The 19,431-nt window shown below is 38.0% G+C and overlaps 1 protein-coding gene across 6 annotated transcripts in view; it reads right to left on the bottom strand.

The window, feature by feature from the left end:
• Window positions 1-19,431, bottom strand: part of FBXO34 (F-box protein 34) — an 84,945-nt gene that overhangs the window by 20,367 nt on the left and 45,147 nt on the right. Inside the window, exon 3 of one of the 6 annotated variants that reach the window (XM_070044970.1) lies at window positions 13,660-13,747. The exons of the other annotated variants lie outside the window; for them this stretch is intronic. The gene's annotated coding sequence lies outside the window, so the exon portion shown is untranslated. The remainder of the gene's footprint in view (window positions 1-13,659; window positions 13,748-19,431) is intronic. 6 annotated transcript variants of the gene reach the window in all.

Below are 19,431 nucleotides of genomic sequence, written 5' to 3'. Positions count from 1 at the left end.
AATAAATTTCCAAACTAGAAAAGAAGAAGACACCAAGAAATTTTTAAAACTTCCATCTGTAAAGTATATAAAAACATAAATAATGTCCTATTATCATGTTTTGGTAATTTCTGTGTAAGTTTTTATATATATAAAGTTTACATGTGTGTGTGTGTATTATGTATGTGTGTGTGTGTGTGTGTGTGTGTGTGTGTATATATATATATATATATATATATATCACAATGCTTTAATTACTTCAATAGAAAACCCTAACTTCCCTGGTTCTAAATTAGTTATAAAGCATGCAGAGTTCACACCCAGAACCTTTAGGTACTTCAACTGTTAACAAACCAAACCACAAAGGAAAAACTGACACCCAAGATCAGATTTATAATAGATGCAAAACTACACACAGCAAGCAAAGCCAAACATGGTAAGAGTTAGAAATGATACAAAACTCCCTCCCCAAAAATTTCTAGTAATAAGCTTATTCCTCTTTCCTACTGCCCAATCTTATATAAAAGATTATTAGCACAAATAAAGTAATAGAAATCCTAATTCACAAACTGCTTGAATTTGTGACACATGGGTCCAACTCTTGCTTTCCATCCTCAAAGCAGGATCCTACTCCCTAGGCAAGATGGCCCTGTAGCTAACAAACATAGCCCACTGGAAAAAGAAAACAAACATCTTCCCTAAACATAACAGCACCTGAGCTGTAAGGAATGTTTTGTGTCTACAAAGCACTTTTACAAACATCTCACTTGGTCCTCTTTCTGTTCCTCAGCGCATCTGCATCTTGGGGTCTTTGTACCAGCTGCTCCTTCTTTCTCCCCAATCCCTGCATGCCCACCTATCACCTTGTGGCCCTCACATCACCACAAACTTCATATTCCTCAGTGTTTTTGTAGTTCACAGCCTGCAACCACTGTGCTGAAAAAGGAGATAAAAGCCCAGAAACTGAAACTTGCTCAAGACCACAGTAGTGATGTAGTCATTACTTCAGAGGTCAACATTTTCTGACACACTAAAAATTTTAAACGCACATTTTAAGTTATAAAAGATTTAAATAAAGAGGTTCACCAAGTCCTCCTTATGAAAACATTCTACAATATGTTTTATTTCAGGAACTGACATTCAGTCTCATCTTGTATTAAACACTTCCCTCCCAGTTTTAAAAAGCATAGTAAAAGACAATCTGAGAAAGAGCTTTGTATCTGAAAAATCTTCTACAGTGATTAGCAAAGAACTAAAAATTACCCAGGGGCAAACCAGAAGCTAACCTGCATTACCTGGGAACTTATGGAGAGGTGATAGTGCTAGACCCAGGTTCCCATATAAATAGACCCTTTAAATCAGTCTATTCAGTGTTGCACATAACAATGCCCTCATGGAGAGTAACACTCACTGTAATTCTTACTTCTACTGAGTGGAATGTTTAGGTGAGAAAAATATTAAACACCAAATATTAAACACCAAAGCATAATCATATAGGATATTCTTCAGTTCCTGAATTCGCTTAGAAAATAATTATTTAATACCTACAGATATGCTCCCATGTGCTTGAAACCCTAATTTAATGAGGGCAAAATGAAAGCCAAACAAAGTGAACAAAGGTTTCAGCAGCAGTTCAAATGGAGAAAAAGTTGAGAGTGAGTTATCACAGTCACATATCTTTAAAACACGACAAACACATAAGAAACTGCAGATTGAATGTCAGCATTTATATTGCATGTATCAATTTAGTTTTTCAAACTTTACTCAAACTGACATCAAAATAATATTGAAGTATTGTATATATTATGTACCTATTTGCTCTTTATAGTTGCCTAAGATCTAGAAGCATACAAGGTTTACTAGTTTTGTTCATTATATATTTAACTACATTATAATGTAATGTAAAAAAAAATTATTTTTTTCTTTTTGGCTGCGCCATGCAGCTTGCGGGATCTTAGTTCCCTGACCAGGGATTGAACCCGGGCCCTCAGCAGTGGAAACATGGAGTTCTAACCACTGGACCACCAGAGAATTCCCTACAAAACTTTCAATTCTACTCATACTGAAGGACCTCAACAAATTTCTTCCTTAGGATGGGATTCACATGTTCCTCAAATTTACAAAACACTGCTCCAAGACCAGAAGTTATTCAGTAAAAGAGAGGATGAGAGCCGCATAGGAAAAACTATTAATATATAAGTATATACTACAGTGATTTGATTAAAACTACAAAAAAGGTAGGCCCATCCTCATCCAGATCGGCAACACTGGTAGTTGCACTCAAACTGCTACCATCTGGAGGGACGTAAAGAGATCGGGCCCCTTACCTTTGGGAATTTTCACCAATCCTAAACCTTGGTGAATTTTCTCCCATTTCACATCACAAGTATAAAACAATTTCTAGTCTCTAATTTGAATGTTCAAGCAATTATTTCTCCTTTTATTCAAATCTCACAGTTTGACAGCTAAATTATTGAACAGATCTTTCATTCATTCACTTAGTATTATTGAGCATCTATAGTAGATAGTACCAGGAACTTTTCCAGAAATTGGGGATACAGCAGTGGGCAAGTACAAAAATTCCCATTCTCATCAAACCTGTGTTCTAAGTGGGAGACAGATGAATAAAGCATATGATACATGAAGTTATCTATGGAGGGAAAGGGAAGCAAGAAGTGTATGCATCATGTGCTAATGATATGTACAGGCATAAGATTTCAGAAAGCTATGTTTAGTCACTGTATCATGAAACAAAAATGTAATAAATAAAACCCATCAGAAAGAATATGAGTGCCCATTTACATGACAAATCCAGAAATGAGATGAGACTATCAGGATAACACACAGAAGCAAAATGGCACAAAAAGCAAGGTCTTTTTGGACACTGACTCTGATCCTGGTATGTGCTCAACCCATTCCTGAAATACTCTAAATAGATGTGAAACAAATTTTAGAAGAATATTTATGGAGACACACACAAAAATTAAGGAGAGATTGAGATAATACAGGGAAAGGAAGAATACCCAGGAATTAAGTTAAAAATAGGTAGATTATTCTGTAGGTCACTCACTGTTAGCCTAAGTGCACAGTACTTCCTCTGATTTCAATACTAAAAACTAATTTGGATAGAAAGAGAAAAGTGACATCATGGCTATCTGACGCCACTCAGCTCTAAATTTCTTTAATGGTTACAGAAAACACACAAATCAAAACTATAGATAAATGCCTTCCACAGGCTCTTATTTGGGAAGATGGGGAAGGGAAGGGAGGGTCATCAGTAGTTAGAGGAACAAAGAATAGGCTAATCAAGAGAAAATCCCCTTAAAATAGGCAAATTTTATTAGAAAAATCAAATTATTGTGAAATTTTCTTTTTTAAATCCCAAATGCCTTTTAAAAAAAGGTATTTTAATTCTATCCCACCGTCACATGTCTACTCACATCCCACAAAGCCCAGAAACAAAGAAAATTCAGTGACTCTCCAAAACAATACTGAATAGAAAGAAACAGAGTGTTTCAAAAATTTCAAGAAACACAAAACTTGGTTAAATATCCTTTAAGATCATGCAATTCTTTTATTTCATGCTCAAAACAAAAAACTGTGTGATATTTATTTGGTTTCCTGAATAGTACCTCCTTAGTGCTAGAATTATAAATCCTGAGAATCACAAAGGAATCATGAGATGACCACCTAGCCATAACTTCACACACTGATGGAGGACCAGAAACCCACCTTTATCACTGTGCTCTGAGCTGACAAGGCTCCCAAGGCTAGCTCATACTATACATCAGTGTGTCAATTTATTAAGTCGTAATGGGGATCAAAATTCCAATTTCAGAAATTGGAATACCTGAGTCCTCCATTCATACTGTCCCCTCTTTCTGATATTAAACCAGGAGGTTTGGGTTATACATGAAAAAAATAAAGAAAGAAGAATCTAAGGAAGAATTCAACCAAGCTATAATCAGTTTCTATACACCACCCCGCCCCGGCAAAGAGCTCACTCAACACTGAAAGATTCAGCCTCTTCCCCCACCCCTCTCTCTCCTAAAGGCTGGACAAACATGGCTTAAATTTTTGTTTTTAAGCTCCTCCTTAAGGCCTAATCAACTTCCATTTATTACATACTTTCTTCAGCTGATTAACTAAATGGATTTTAGCTTCCTAGGTGTTCCTACCCTTCTGAGTTTGAACTAGTTCCTTGACGGTTCTAAATCTCTCTAACTGCTCATTTGCTAGATTATGTTCCTTCTAAAGATGTCTGATTGCATCCAATACTACTCAACTCTCCCTAATTTTATGAGAGTCATCTTATCTCAAAGTTGAATAGCATACTAACTTGAAAGAGAAGAACCTACTTAACCATTCATTCTTGCCACAAATGTTACTCCATGGCATTAATTTGAACCATTTTTAAGGTTTAAGAATGGGATAATACATTAGAGAAAGAATGCAAAATATGCAAGAATTTTTGAAATAAACTGCTTTTTAAAGACATTTTGCACAAATACCCATCAGTCCTTTCCTGGCCCTCCAGGCAGTGGTTCTCTACCTTTCAGGACAGATTCTCTATCCCACCCTCCAAGAACTTCTAAATAAGTAAAATCAGCTCTGCTATACAGGATTGACTGATATACTGGGGAACAATTTGAGTAAAATATGAATTTCGTGTTTGCTTACGTAGGATTTCTTCTGTCAGAAACACTAGGTGCACATACAAAACTGCACTCAGTTGATCCCAGCAGCACAGGACACACACATGCACACAACTCAAACATCTTTTTTAAAACTTTAAAAAAACACACGTCAAGCATATGCACCATCTGTAATGTTTTCCTGGAAATCTGAAAATAACCTGCAGCAACCCAAGTTGGCTATGATGCCTCAGGGCGCCTCAAACAGTTTGGAAACTGGCACCTTAAGTGCCCCACCCCCAGTCTAACATTTCTAAAAATAACCTAGACAGTGCACAAAGTGGCCAGCTCCCAACCTCTCTCCAGGGCTCCGGGTTTGTAAACTGACTTTTCTAAATCTCCACTTGGATATCTAATAAGCATCTGAAACTCAAAACGTCCAAGACAAAATCCTGATTCCCTGTGCACGTTCCACAAACCACCCTTCCAAAATCTTACCCATTTTAGTAAACATCAATCCTATTTGCAATTGCTAAAGCCAAAAATCCTTGAATCATCCTTGACCCCCTTTTTCCTCTCACAACCACATCAGCAAATCCCATTGGCTCTACCTTCAAAATATAATCAAAATGCAACTACCGTTCACCACCTCCACTGCTACTACCCTGCTAAACCACTAGCATTTTTCACCTGCATGAGTCTCCTATTGGTCTCTCTCAATTCTACTCTTACTCCCCATATGGTCTACTCTCAAACTCAGCAGCCAAAGTGATCCTATAAGGAAAAAGGGAAATTCAACAATATCATCTTCAATGCCAAACCGTTCAATGGTTTCCCCTACGATGATACCCAACCATCTCTCATTCCTTACTTGTCTCTCCCCACTTTGCTTACTCTGTTCCAATGCGACTGGCCTTCTTGCTCTTTGTCAAACACGCAAAGCACAACCCCACCTCAGAGCCTTTACACTTGCTGTTGTTCCCTCTGCTTCTTCCCCCAGATATTTACCTGTGTCACTCTGACTTCTTCCACATTTTTGCTCAAATGTCATCTTCTCAAGAGACACTCCGTGACCATCCACATAAAGGAGTATTACTCCCCTGCATTCCCTATTCCCTTTACCCCTTCTTTACATTCTCTGCAGCACTTTCTCCTTCCCTCCTGACATGTCTATGCTGGTGCATCTTTCCTCTGCTAGAACATCAGCTCTAGGAAAAGACTTAATTTTGTTCACTGTTATATCTACCAGGCCCCAAACCATATGTTACAGACACTCAATACTGTTGAATAAAAATTATACCAATTGCTTTAGGATGTTTTACTTAATATCAAAATACTCCCCAGAGTTTGTATTATTGGGAGTTTTTCTATCCTGCATCTCAAACTCTCCTGTTTTCCTGATAATAATTAAACTTAGGCTTTTTTTGGTCATCATTATCCATACAGAAAATTATTTGGCTAGTCCACAATGAATTATACTTTGATTTTCCTAAGCTCTTAAATTCTAATCATAAGCTAAAAGATTAGATAAAATCAGGGGAGATGTTTCTGGTGGCAAGGCACTTCAAAATCTAACCACAGGACTTCCCTGGTGGCGCAGTGGTTAAGATTCTGCCTGCCAATGTAGGAGACACTGGTTTAAGCACTGGTCCGGGAAGATCCCACATGCCGCAGAGCAACTAAGCCCATGTGCCACAATTACTGAGCCTGCAATCTAGAGCCAGTGAACCACAACTACTGAAGACCGTGCGCCTAGAGCCCGTGCTCTGCAACAACAGAAGCCACCACAATGAGAAGCCCGCCCACCTCAATGAAGAGTAGCCCCTGCTCACCGCAACTAGAGAAAAGCCTGTGTGCAGCAACTAAGACCCAACGCAGCCAAAAATAAAAATCTAACCACAACATGTTTAAACCAAAGATTACCTGTGGGCCCCACCTACACAATTTGGCCCAAAAATAAAAATCACTTTTTGGGGACTTCCCTGGTGGTCCAGTGGTTAAGACTCTGAGCTTCCACTGCAGGGGGTGTGGGTTCAATCACTGGTCAGGGAACTAAGATCCCGCATGCCACACGGTATGTCCAAAAACTAGATAAATATCACTTTTAACCTTTGCCTCATTTGATTCTCTAGTCCCAGACCTCTACCAGTTATTTTCAATGTGGATTGGGGGTGGAGTGGGGTGGTCATATTAATGAGCCTTAATAGGAAGCTACTTGATCATCACCAGGTAGAAAGTAAAGCCCATCAGGATTTGTCTGGAGTCTTCGTAATGTGATGGAACCTCAACTCAGGGGATTTTAGATTTTACTTCCTCTCCTCTACAAACTATCTCAGTTGTATTTTGTGTATGCTGAGGGTATTTAGACACCCCCTTGAGCAGGCCTGCGGTCTAATCTATGAAAAGGTATTTAGATTGTCTTAGGTCCTTTTGAAAAGCAATGGAGTTGCCTCCTTGTTACTATGGTAATGAGGGCCCTAGGAACAGATGCAATTTCAAAGCATTCAAAGCATTCGGTAGCTTTGTTTTTTATCAGGAATAAGGTAGGAGGAGCAGCAGAAGCAATTATGGAGTGCATTTATAAACATGTAAAGAAGTGTGTTTCTTAACTCTGAATAACAAGATTTTAAATTGTTTAGTTTACAAGAAAAAAATGAAGGGAATAAGAGAACTGAAGAAAATAAACATGCTGCAGCGTATTCTAACACGTATAGCTCTACACCATCACTGAACCTGGCACTACAGATTTTCCAGAACAGAGGTTCTCAGATTGGTTTTCAGATTGGTCTGGATGGGAAGAAAAATCCATTGAAGTAACCAGGAAATCAACCAAAGCAAATAGTGGTACCAAGCCCAATGCTCCCAAAACATTAACAGTTTAAAGGAGAGATGCCACATCTCAATAAATTCTTAAAAGAAAATTCTTAAAAGAAAATAATATTCAGCATCTATTCCTGATTTTAAAAAGTTCTTAGCAAACTAGGGATAGAGTAAAACTTTACCTTAATGAAAGCACTCTCCCAGAAATTTATAGGAAATAGCATACACAACAGCAAAATATTAAAAATATTTCCTCTTAGAATCAAGAATAAAGATGCCAGCCATCATATTATAAAAAAAAGATTAAAACATTGAGGGAAAAGACAAAAATCTGTCATTATTTGCAAACTATATGTTATGGGGCTTTCAAGTTAAACAATCAAATTAAAAACTATTTGGTTTAATAGTACAAAAACTTATCAAAGATCAAAATTAAAAACAAAACAAATCTTAAAAAGAATTACCACATGACCCAGCAATTCTACTAAGTATGTACCTAAAACAGGTACTTAAACAAATACTTGTATGGAAAAGTTTATAGCAGAGCTACTTAGAATAGCCAAAGGGGAAAACAACCCAGATTTCCACCAGTGGATGAATAGATAAATTGTGGCATATACATACAATGGATTATTATCTAGCCATAAAAAGGAATGAAGTACTGATATGTACTACAACATGGATGAACCTTGAACATATTAATGCTAAGTGAAACACTCATAGGTCAGATAACAAGGTCACACATTACATGGTTTCATCTGTAGGAAATGTCCAGAATAGGCAAACCTATAGAGACAGAAAGTAGATTAGTGGTTGCCTAGGGTTGGTTGGCAGTGGGAGGGGAGAGAGCACAGAGAGATAGGAAATGACTGCTAATGGGCATAGAATTTCTTTTTGGAGTGATAAAATATCCCAGAGGAGCTTCCCTGGCAATCCAGTGGTTAGGAGTCAGCACTTTCGCTGCTGTGGCCCCAGGTTCAATCCCTAGTCAGGTAACTAAGATCCCACAAGCCACACAGAGCAGCCAAAAAAAAAGAAAGAAAGAAAGAAAGAAAATGTCCTAGAATTAGAGGTGATGGTTGCACAAATCTGTAACTACACTAAACACCAGTGAACCATACAGCTTAAAAAGGTGACTTTCCCTGGTGTCCAGTGGTTAGACTCCATGCTTCCACTGCAGGGGGTGAGGGTTTGATCCTTGGTTGGGGAACTAAGATCCTGCATGCCATGTGTCGCAGCCAAAAAAAAAAAAAAAAAAAATTAAAAGACAAAAAAGGTGAATCTTACAGTATGTGATTTACATCTAAATTTAAAAAGTGAATGGAAGAGAAGAGTCAATAAGATTTGAGGTGGGAAAAACATAAAAACTCCAAAACATATGCTAAAACTATAGTAACCAAAACAGTATGGCAGTAGAGCAGAAACAGGTAAGGAGTTCAAGATAACAGCATCCTCAATATTGGAGATGCATAGTTAGTGGGAAAAGCAGAATGTTTGAATAAATTGAGAAAACCAAATATCTGAATGAAAAGGTAGATGCCTACTATACCATAAAAACTTAAAAGTGCCATATTGAGTAAACTGTAAAATTCAATACTGTCAATTATGAGAATATGATTTTAAAATCTTAGTGGGAAGTAAATCCTTTCCTAAGCAAAAGACACAAAATATTGACATATCTGACTAAATACAAATTTTAAACATCTATTTGGGGAAAAGACACCATAAAGTTAAAAGACAAGCAAAAGACTGGGAGAATATTTGCAATATACACAAAGATTAATTTCCATGACATTAAACAGTTCACCCTAGCCAATGGGGAAGGAGCTGAGTGTCAATATTTTAGCATAATTCTACTGGTCTTTTCAAATATAATTCTTTTCAGTCTTTTCAAAACTGAAAAGACTATATACAGTTTGCCAAATACATAGAAAGATATATAATGCCCAGCAAACTGGATATTTTGGAAGGTGAGTTAGGGACATGTTTTTTTTTCACATCTATTTTCAAACACTCTTTGAATTTCTGACTTTACAATATCAAAAATAATTTTAGAAGGAAAAAAGACTGAGAAGCAAAACTTCAAGGAGATGAGGGCCACTGAAGGATTTTTCAAAGAGAAGTAGGCTGGTTGGATTAGTTTTCTTGACAGATCCCTGGAGCAGCTTTACAAAGAAGGGCTATGAAAAGCACCAGTTTGGAAACAGGTATTGATTCATTTCTGTAGTCAACAAATGCTGAACACCTACTGGGGCTCGGCACTGAGTTAAGCACTGGGACCAATTAGAAATGTTGCAAGTTGTCTCAGCAAAAGGTCAAGTATACTAGGTATACAATACTTTGGGGACTGGTACAAGGGACATAAGGCATCATTTTTAAGGCCTCTGTGGATAATATCCTTCTGATACTCCTTACCTTACAAGAGGACTAGATACTGCTAATAAGTATAATCCATTTTTTGACAACTTGAATAGAAAAAGCAAAAAGTCCATATCAGCCTGTTCCTGCAAGTCCTGTTTTCAAGATTCTTTGACTGTGTAAACCCCATGTCCTAAAAATCTTTGAACGAAGAAATTTCAAAGCCACCCTTGGTCATTTTCTCTGTATCCATTTTTTTTTTTCATTCCTTGGTTTTGACAAAAGATGACCAAAAACAGGACACAATATTAATAGTTAACCCAAAGGAAAAACATTTTAGTGAATCATATTATAGATATTTTTAATTGTGATTTAATCTGCACTGGTTTCTTTTTACAGTTGACATGTTCCCATTTTTATCACACCCATCTGCTATTTCAACAGCAACCCAGTTTTAGCAAAAGTTAAAGACCATGACTATACATAAAAATTTTTTAAACTTTCTCATCTTAAAACTCATTTTTTAAAAGTGTCCACTAAGTGAAGGGAGGCAGGAAAAATAAAAAAAAACCTGCTGGTAACTTTGGCAAACAATTCACCCTACCACTTAGCTTAGGGGCATTTCAAAGATGTGAGAAGTGTGGCAGCAGCTCCACGTTATACCACTACGTTAGGGCTAACTGCTTTATCATCTAGGGCTGAGAAAAGGAGCTCCTCTGACGCTGCTGGTTAAGCAGGCAATCATTATCACCTAGACAAAGTCCACCGCCTGAATGAGCTTTTATTAAAGTTACCATAATGCTACCACAATTCTCCCCAAACCATACCAACAAGGTCCCTCATTTTTAGATTTCCTATTTCAAATGCATGCTGTGGGCAATGCCAAGGAAAATGGAGGTCAGTTTCTGAGGAAGAGATTATGGCAAGCATGACAGTTAGGACCTGCACACCCCAAAACAGTCCCAATTTCATAGTATTTTATTGTTTTCACATAAGATGCCTTGTTAATTAAATATGTTATTCAAAATGATTTAACAGTCGTACTCATGAAATATTTTTTAATAAGAATAAAGTTCAGAGCTTCCCTGGTGGCGCAGTGGTTAAGAATCTGCCTGCCAATGCAGGGGACATGGGTTCGAGCCCTGGTCTGGGAAGATCCCACATGCCGTGGAGCAGCTAAGCCCGAGCACCAACTACTGAGCCTGTGCTCTAGAGCCTGTGAGCCACAACTACTGAAGCCCACGCGTCTGGAGCCCGTGCTCTGCGTCAAGAGAAGCCACCGCAATGAGAAGCCTGCGCACCGCAACTAAGAGTAAGTAGCTCCCGCTCGCCGCAACTAGAGAAAGCCCTAGCGCAGCAACAAAGACCCACCTCAGACAAAAAAAGATAAATAAATGAATAAATAAATAAATTTATTTTTTAAAAAAGAATAAAGTTCAAAGCCCAGAAAAAAAAGTCTTTTCAGACTCTCTGTAGAGAGCATATAATCATATGGAAAAAACCTGGCCTAATCCCCCTGAGCCATTTGAGAAAAAGAAGCATTTCTTCCCAGGCAGGAGATCACCAGAAATTACAACAGATTTAAAAAACAAAAACTAACAAATAACAACCAAAAAAAAACCGCCCCAGCCATTAGCACATACAAAGTGCCTGACCTGTATCTCATAAACAGAGGGGGAAAAACTCTCTAATTAAAACACAAAAGATGGTGAGGGAAGGAGAAAAAACTGAAGACTGAAAAAAGGGGCAATAAGCAGCAGTTACCAGAAGCCATTTTAGTAGCAATATTTAACAAGTGGATATGGCTATACCCTCGGTCTTTAGAAATTATTACCATCTTCACAGCTTTGAACAAGAAGGTTCACCTGGACATCTAATATAATTTCACATGCACAGTGTCAAATATTTATTCCTTTTATATCCTGTCAGATATTTGTTCCTTTTAGCCACAACTGTCCTGAGCCTTAAAAATATATGTAAATAGATGCATTTCTCGACAGAGGAATCCAGGAGAAGTACCTGAGAGTCCCACATCCCCCTCCTGAGAGATTACAAGCAATTTCTTCCACTTCAGTTGCCACACTGGTATCCTAACACTTTTCTATTCTAGACTTAACCAAAAGGTAACCATCAATAGATAGACAAAGGGGACTTCCCTGGTGGCGCAGTGGTTAAGAATCCACCTGCCAGTGCAGGGGGCACGAGTTCGATCCCTGGTCTGGGAAGATCCCACATGCCGCGGAGCAACTAAGCCCGTGCGCCACAACTACTGAGCCTGCACTCTAGAGCCCGCGAGCCACAACTACCGAAGCCCACGCACCTAGAGCCCGTGCTCCGCAACAAGAGAAGCCACCAAAATGAGAGAAAGCCCCTGGGTAGCAATGAAGACCTAAGGCAACCATCCATCCATCCATCCATCCATCAATCAATCGACAAAGGAGAACTTAATGGACTATGAGGTGGCCTGGTGTGAAATTAAGGGTAATGAGAGTCTAACCAACCCAAACACATCAAATCTAATGGGGAAAGCAGGACACTGAATTTGAGCAAAATAAGTTAAGAATGGAGACAAGTCACAAGATTGGAAGACTCACTAAATGAGTGAGCAATAAATGTCTGCTGCAGAGTGGATGAGGTGACCAGGTTGCCAGATCCAGCCACCTGGGCAACTGGAATGGCTACAGAATCTGAGACAACTAGGTACTGTGGTTCCCATTCTCTGTAATACCAAAGTATGTGACCTGAAACTGCTCTGTATTTCCTTATGTCCCCACACATCCATACCAAAAACTAACAGCAGGTCATCTGGTTAAACATCTACTTACAGATGGTAACTTCTTCCTTTATGAAAATGAAAAGTATTCTAGAATCAGTAGAATTTTTTCCTGACTGCATTTATATATGATTTGCAAACCAACAGGAGACTGGCTAAGCCTACTGAGAACTCCCTTAAATTGTTGAATCTATTTACCTATTTTTTTTCAAGAATTAGATCTGAGACTTCTGGGTAAGGATGGTGGACTAAACACATAGCTATTCACTGATCCTTCCCCAAACACCAAGGGATAATTTTTTTTTAAGATATAAACCCACAGAGATGAAGAGAACTGAAGATTACAGCCACAAATTTTTGAAAGCTGGAAAATAAATGATTAAAAGGTAAAGGACCCAAAGACCCAAGAAAACGAATCCTAAGGTAAGCTTCCGGGAATACTTCTCCAAAAGGTTCAGCAGGGATAAATGGGAAGAATTAACAGAAAATCTTTCTGAAATGCAATTCTCAGATTCCTTTTCACTCTCTCAGGCAGGCAGACAAATGCCCTTCCCTCACCCTTGCAAGACTGAAGGTAATCTAAGGAGGTTTATAAATAAACAGAGATTTATATGGACTAGGAATCACTAGGTAAAGTGAAGGCAGTTTAAGTTAACATATGTACTAGATTCCAGTCCATAGTGTGTTGGTAAATAAACGTTTAACAACTGGCTGGGGTTTGCGGGGGCGGGAGGACAAGTGTAGTTATTTGCAATGTTTGCTGTTTACTAGTATAGCTGCTTCAAGCTACCAAATGATGTCACTGAATGCAGAGTTCAGAAGCGATGTCTATTACTACATGGTATTCCCACCATACAGACAGACGTACGTACTCTCAAGAACATCCACAATAAAAGAAAAAGTAATACAATACATAGAAAGTGGTGGGGTTTTAGTACTTATTAATTTTTAATATAACATTTAATTATAAATCCGCATAACCTTTAATAATTGTAGTATGTAGCAACTCACTCGCAAAGTTCCTGAAAATTTAACAATTGTCTCTGATGTGCTAGTACTAGTCACTGACCCCAGCTCCCTCCCCTCTATCAATACCTTTCCCAAAAGGCTGACAGCCAGGCCTTCACTTCCAGGCAGTGGAGATTAGAAGAGATGTCTCTGGGGAATTTGACCAGTGATTAGTCTACAAGGAAAAATATAAAGATACTGAAAAGTTCCCAAACTAAATTTGACCAGACAGATCATCCTACCTCAAAGCACACAATTGATAAGTCCTACTTGCATGTTCAGAGCTCACAGTCAGCTTCTTAGGATCCCACTCTTAAATATTAGCAAACAGCCAAGAGTTGTTAGACATCTCTAGTATGAAAAATAGAAACGGAAACAGAAAAAGAAAGCTGAGAGAGAGACTAGGGTCAGCTTCACAGGCACGTGACCTGGGCAGTCACATAGCACCCTGTACTTGGAAGAGCTCCATGTTAGGTTTGACGCTATGCTCTTGCTGTCTTGGAATGCTTTAATAATGTTAAACAAGGAGTCCCACATTTTCACTCCGTACTCAGCCCTACAAATTACATAGCTAGTCCTGATAGAGATTATGTAGGCAGAAGAAAATTCTGGGGAGAAAAACACCATTAATATTTTCAGAAACATAAGATAAAATATTACAAACATGAAGCCAGAAGAGTATGCTAAAAAAAAAAATGACAAAAAAGAGAAAGTGATCACAAGCATGCTTTCTTGGTAATTAAAAATGTAACAGCTGAAATGAAAAACTCAACAGAATAGCATAGAATTCTGGAAGATTAGTCCAGGAGGTCCAATATCTGAAAAGTAAGAGTTCAAGAGGGGATAAAAAGGAAAAAAGGGAGAAAGTCATCAACAAAACAGTTCCCAGATTGAAAGGGTTCATCAAGTGCTCAGCACGATGGAGGGAACCAAACTCACACTAAGGTATATTATTGTGCAATTTTAAACACTCAGAAATGAAAGAACTGATCATATAAATAATCACAAACTTAATGGCTTTCAGCTTCAAAAGCAATGCAGTAAACATGGAAGAAATCAGAAAACAATGAAGTCATGCCTTGAAGATCTGCAAGCTAGAATTCTATAGCCAGCCAAACAAACAATTAAGAGTAAGGACAAAGTAAGACATATTCAGTCATTCAAGGTCTCAGAGGTGATTAAAAATCAAACTCCCGTTTATCTTTCTCAGGCAGCTACTGGAGAATACATTCTGACAAAGTAAGACACAGGAAGATATGAGATCTGGAAAACAAGAAATCCAACACACAGAGGCAAAGAGTAACCCCAAGATGCTGGTGAAGGGAAGTCCCAGGATAAGAAGTATGCATAAAAACAGTGGGCAACCAGTCCAGATGTGATCACACCTTCAGGAAGATGGGAAGTTAATGGAACACCTGAAGTGTCAGAATCCTGAAAGGAAAGTTGAGCAAGTTGCAATTTGAACTATAAAAGGAGTTAATATAAAAGTAGGCAACAAAGAAAAATATAAATTTCAGAGAAAAACAAACGTTGTACAGAAAAGTAAAAGTGTTCACAGATTACTACATGGCTTAACTGTGAATAGCACATTCACTCTTTTTTTTTTAAAGGTGTGTGTGTGTGTGTGTGTGTGTATATATATATATACTTTTTTTTTTTGGCTGTGTCAGGTCTTAATTGTGGCACACGGGGTCTTCGTTGCCACATGCGGGATCTTTAGTTGTGACATGCAGGATCTAGTTCCCTGATCAGGGATCGAACCCGAGCCCCCTGTATTGGGAACGCAAAGTCTTAACCACTGGACCACCAAGTGCAGAGTCTTAACCACTGGACCACCAAGCACAGAGTCTTAACCACTGGACCACTGGACCACCTCCAGTATTCAGTGTAAACACTGAATACTGATCTAAGCAGTTATGAACATCTATACCAAGACAGGAAAACAAAAAAGGTACCTGGGGATGTGGAAAAAGAACTAAATCCTCATCTGCCATAATGGGAAATCAAGAGATAATACTTGAAGGTGAGAAATCAAGAAATCAGAATACAAGAATGCTATTAAGAATGACAAGGTTCAGAACTTGCTACCCCAAAATAACGGTGCCTTGGCATAGTGAATATTTTAAGCTGAAGAAATCTGAGAAAGGACAGGTGCAGGAAGGACTCTCTGACCTTCTATTCTACCCTGAAGCAGATCCTAAGACCCTCATGTGAGAGATGTCCTCCCTATACCTGGAGGAAGGGAGGATCCTCATTTCTGAAGCTGGAAGGACAAGGAGAGAAATTCAAAGTAACTGGCCTTGTTTCCCCAGTTTACTAACTTTAGCTCATGTTATTTTGTCCTATCACGTTCTTCCAAGACTTTCTACTCTTTCAAACCCAATATAAAAATGCTCAAGCTAAACCACTTCTTCACGTCTGCATTTCCTCATGAAGACTCCCATGTTACATAAAACATATATTAAATAAATGTGTATGCTTTTCCTTTGTTAGTACGTCTCTTGTCAGTCCATTTACAGGGCGCTAGCTAGAGAACCTAGGAGTAGAGTAGGAAGAATTTTTACTCCCCTGCAAGAACAAAGAGGTAAGAATCAGCTATAAGAAATTAAAGTGTTTGCCTCTAGAGAGGGAGAAGTGAGGGATGAAGTGGGAGAACTGTTGCTTTTCAAAACAAGTCTTACAGAGCTACTGACTCTTTAAACTATGCATATTTAACACTTTGATAGAAAAAAATACAAAATAAAAACATGAGAAAAGCTAGCAGAAGTTCAGTTTGATTTAGTTCATGATTCCTTTTTCAGATTACAAGATTTCCCAACAAGAAATTTTTCTCCTTTCATTTGTGGTATTTCCAATTTTTCTACAACATTTACTACTTGCCCAGTAAAAAGTTAATAATCATCTTACAGATACTCCAACTATTATTTAGGGATATTCCTGTATCATATGATACCCAACCTGGTGCAGCTTGGGAAATGGTGGTAGCTTACCTCCCAGGAGTTACCACAGCAGTCCACACCAAATGACTCCCTATCTCACAATGGGTTTCCCTCTGCAAGCCTACATTCTTTCAAAACACTATAAAAAAGACTTTCCATTTAACCCTGTGAGAAATTCAAATAATAAACACAACAAACTCTAGAGTGTGCCTTTAAGGGCAACAAATTCAATTTCTTTCACATCTTTATTATTCCAGACACTAAATTAAAAGCTTTCAGTACATATAAATTTCAAGATACCTTATTTAAACACAACTGGATAGCATTTAGTATTTGTTTTTATTCTTTCCTTATATAGCTGTCAGGTTGACTCTTATCTAGCTAGTAAAGTTATTATAGTCAGTTTACAAAACACAGTTCAGATAAGTAAATGCTGTCACATCCTCTGTGCACCTCCAGATTGAACGATGATGGTGGTCATGGTCAGCATAGGATATTCAAGGAGGAATTTGCTTAGCACAGAGGACTAAGCCTATCTGTAGACAGATGTAGTCCAGCTCAAGCAGCTACACATGTTTTCACTTATTCCTTTAAAAGTGATTGGATTTGTTTGGATTTGCTATAGAATCATTTCTGGATTTAAGGAAAACTAAACAAGGTTTTACAGCTTGTTATGTTGGCAGGCAGGTAGCCATGAAGAAATCCTAATCTAAAAAAGATCCCTTTTGCACTTAAAATTGAGGTGGGTCAGACATACCTGAAGGCATGGTCTACATTTCTCATCTTCATTCTGCCTAATTATGGCAAAGACTGTTTTGTCTCCATTATTAATTAGTGAACCCCAGCCTAGGTCATGTGGCCTGTAGGATCATGAACACTCCTTACATGTGTACACCTAATGCCAATAAAATATGCCTCTGACATAAAAAAAAAAAAAAAGCCTTAAATTTTTCTCAAACTTGCAACAAAAACAAGCTGCTACCAGAAGAATTTCTTTTTTTGTCAAAGTGAAATTAAACCTTGCCAATATACACAAAGAACATACTTCCAGATTAGTGGCTGTTAACCAGCTTAATCTCAGGACACTCAAAACTTCATGTTCACACTAGAGTGCTTTAGGTAAATAATACTCATCTCTTCCAGCTTCTAGATAGCTCTCGGCCTTCATCTGGTTTCTTGCCACCTCCATCCATCCCCATCTAACCCTCCCCCCAAAAGCAGCTTTTTTTGTCACATTTTGTTTTTTGAAACGATTGCTTTTTCCATTCTAAGTTTTCCCAAACTATTTCAGGGTTCTGACAATTCTGCCAGTGACTAAGTCTCCTCCTGGGAATAGCCTCATTATCACCATTGAAAACAATCTCTCCTAATACTGACTGATAAGAATCTGGAAACTCTTTGTAACTTCGGGAATGCAAATCCCACCCTACCCAATCTAAAGATAAACTTATTACAAATGGAATAATGGACTCACCACAGGACAGAACTCTAGCAGTCTTTGTGTTCCAATTAAGCTATTGAGTTTTGTGTATAATCCTAATTCTTACTAATATGAAGAATTTACTATTTCCTTCCTCATAACCAATTAATACATAAATTACTAAGAGTCAAGCAAGCACAAAAGAAAAATGGAAAAAAAAAAAAAATCACCACACACACTCAACACAAAAAGGTGAAACTCAGCAGCAAATGCCCGAATGTTTTTAAGGTGATACAGCCTTCCAACTGATCATCTGTTTCAGAAATATTTTGTGCAGTACATGTGTTGTGCGGGTAACTTGTTTTTGGCAAGCTAGTCCTCCTGGCTTGGACAATCAACAGCAGATAACCTAAAATAAAAGGTCTTTTCCTGTATCCCTCAAATGGAACAACTATTTAGAAACTTAATTCTTGCAAAAAAAGATATCCAAAACAGAGAAGATCATGTATTTCTATCATCACCATTTTGCGTCTATTTAGCTTGCTCAATATCATGGAAAGTTACATAATCATAGTCCATTCATTCTGGAAACGTGAGAGAGCAATGCAGAGATGATTCCCCCATTCACACACAGCCCCCTGAAGAAGCAATGTCCAAAAGTTATTTCACATCGACCAGAATCAACATGGGCCATTTTGTAGTCACAGCGGAGAACGTGTAGCTCAGGGGTATATAACCTTTTTTGTGCTACAAACTTCTTTGGCAGTATGCAAACATTATAGACTCTGGAATTATTTTTTAAAGCAAAAATACATACACTGAGAAAACCGATTATATGGTTATCAAAATATTTAAAACTCATATAGTATTCAATACGCTTCTTGTTTAATATATAAAATAGTGAGCTCTAATGACAAGTCTATTAACTACCATAATTTCCAAATTATGACCAACATAAATAATATTTTCAAGGTATCTATAACAACTACAATGTAATATAAAAATATCTAACTGTCAATTGATGACAAAGTCACAGGGACTGCTGACTTGCTGTGGTTTGAAGCAAATGGTACATTTCAGTTAGAGATTAGTGAAAACAAGAATCTAACATTTTTCTCATTCAAGCTCATGGATCGCTGAGGCTTTTAAAGTATGCTCATCCTGGAGCATTTAAAGAGGCATTTAGGGACTTCCCTGGCGGTTAAGACTCTGCCCTTCCAATGCAGGGAGTGCAGGTTGGATCCCTGGTCAGGGAACTAAGATCCCACGTGTCGCGCAAGAGGCATTTGGAGATCACTTGGTTCAACCTCTTCATTTAAAAGATAAGGGAACTAAGGAGGAATTGATGACACTGCTTGCCTGAAGTATCTTCGTTCCAAATCACCGAGTTCTATTTAAAGTAAACCACTGTTTTCTTCTGAAAACCTGAATCTCACATCTAGACATACTTAGCACTTACTTCAAACTTGCATCTCAGTTTCATCATCTGTAAAATAAAGA

This window comes from Globicephala melas, chromosome 2 (genome assembly GCF_963455315.2).
Source record: "Globicephala melas chromosome 2, mGloMel1.2, whole genome shotgun sequence".
Classification (NCBI taxonomy): Eukaryota; Metazoa; Chordata; class Mammalia; order Artiodactyla; family Delphinidae; genus Globicephala; species Globicephala melas.
This window is presented reverse-complemented; position numbering and strand designations above follow the sequence as displayed.